Here is a 2114-nt window from a genome sequence, read left to right as displayed (position 1 = left end):
TAATAACTTTCATTGACTTCCTTAATGGATTTGTTTCTGGGGAGAGTTCAGTCAAACAGCACATCAGAAATCTGAGACTGGTTGGCATCCGTCTTGTCTTGGGAGACAATGGAGGCATGCACCTTTTTAGGTGAAGTCAAACTTTCAAAAAGGTTACAGCTGCTGCTGCTGTAGAGACCAATATGGGAGACACAGGTTTCATTGCAACTGGGGCAGATGCAGGCACCCCGTTGTGCTGCTGCAGATAGATGCACCAATAAACAATGACTGGAGGTCTTACATTAAAACCACCTATATTTAGTCATGAAACACGTGCCTTGTGGTTAAACACTTGCATGCAGCTGTTAACAGAGAACACAACTAGTTTCCCCCATCTGCATTGCTTTCGTATTGGTTTCAGTATTATACTGATTATTTCACCAAACACCATGGAAAAATGCTCATAAGCCCCCTTTAATTCAGGATATATCTAGTGACCAGATTACTCTCTTGCTACAATTAACAATTAATTATTTTTACTTAATATATTTCTAGCCTCCCTTTCAGGGCAAGCCCTGATAATTAGACTGCAATTGACGTGGGCCTGTTTCTCAAAAGTGCCTGCTTATTTCTATGTGGGCTTCCAACTGGCTTCCATTTTACTTGAACCACCATTTCAAAGCAACCCTGGAGAGTTCCGCTTCCGCCTGCAGGAATGGCTGACCCTTGTTCCATCCCTCCGACCTTCATGAGGAATTCGGCGGTTGCCAGGGGAGTTAAAGGCAACCCCCTTACCTCTCCGGGGGTTACGGAGAGGGCCCGCGGGCCCGCGATGCCCCCAAACCCACTCCGACTGTTCAAGGAGGGGGGGGGCCTGGGCTGAGAGCACTCATGAAATGTCGGATCTTCCGGACGCCAACTTGCAGAGCGGGATCTCCATGATTAAAGAAGATAATTAGGCGTATTCATGGACATGCTTCGGAAGGAGGGGAAGAAGCTCTGTTTACTGCCAAGGAATTTGTGCTGCTGAGGGTGAGAAGTCAAAGCTGTATTTTATCTGGAAGAAAGATTGATGGGGACGTAACGAGAAGGGAAGCGAACTTTTTTATTTTTTTCATATACTCTACGAGTTACTCCATACCTTCCCGGACGGGACGTCCTTGTTTGTTTGGAACAAATGAGAGATAAAGAATACCTGAGTGAGTAATGAATTATAAACTATTCTATTGAGCATATCCTTTGAAGTTGTAAAACTACTGAAGAGAGAGGCCCCCCTTTAACTGGACGGTCGGAGTCCCTGGAATGCGTTCGGTGGATTTATGGTTGTGACGCACTTTGAATTTGAACAGCGATCTGAAGCTAAGTTCAGCTACAGGGCAAGGAGAGCCACAAACTTATCAAGAGTCTATGCATAATGTGACTGCTGTTTCTTTGCCTGGAAAAGCTGTAAATTTTACAAAGATCGTTGGTTTAAAAAATAAAAAGCTTAAGAAAGCGAAAGGGATCTAAGCTTTTTAAGATGGCGCTGCTCTGTGTTGAAAGGCTGACGCAACAGGACATTCCAGACAGAAGATATATGGGGGGGGGGGGGCCAGGACGATTAAAACTCACACAGGAGAAAGAATATATGTGAACTCTCGTTTGATACTTATTTCAGCAGCTGTGAAAAAATCGGATGAAAGAAGAAAATATTTTAGTGACTGGTGGGGAAAGATCGGGATTATTTTGGATTTTGAGTGAAGATTTGGACTTTAGAAAAAGACGGCAGTAGACGGGTGCGAGGAATCCCCAAATTTTTGAAAATATTATATGATTTGGCATAATATTCGGTTTAATTGATATGTATTTGTATAATTTGAAATAATGAATGTGATATAATCGTGTTTTAATTGGAAAATTAATAAAAATAGATTATAAAAAAAAAATCAAAGCAACCCTGGGAGATCTGGTACACACTGCAGTATGAGGTTGAGTATTCCTGCAGCTAAACTGGACCTTGGTCCATGTTATCTTATTGAAGCAAAGTCACGTCTAGCCAAGCAAGCATGAAGGCTATATATAATGTGCAATGTCATAGAGTGTGGTGTTCACTCGTGCTGATTGCACTGTATTATTATAACTATTGCTTACCATTT

At 42.2% G+C, this 2114-nt stretch overlaps 1 long non-coding RNA gene across 1 annotated transcript; it reads left to right on the top strand.

Annotated features, from left to right (window-relative positions):
* The first annotated feature begins 686 nt into the window (after positions 1–686).
* LOC148685950 (uncharacterized) lies at positions 687–1904 on the top strand. Its single transcript, XR_015949571.1, has 2 exons — positions 687–1178; positions 1640–1904. It is a non-coding gene; the product is annotated as an uncharacterized LOC148685950 (long non-coding RNA).
* The last annotated feature ends 210 nt before the right edge of the window (positions 1905–2114 follow it).

Source organism: Zootoca vivipara, chromosome 4, assembly GCF_965207765.1.
Source record: "Zootoca vivipara chromosome 4, rZooViv2.hap1.1, whole genome shotgun sequence".
In the NCBI taxonomy this organism is placed as follows: Eukaryota; Metazoa; Chordata; class Lepidosauria; order Squamata; family Lacertidae; genus Zootoca; species Zootoca vivipara.
This window is presented reverse-complemented; position numbering and strand designations above follow the sequence as displayed.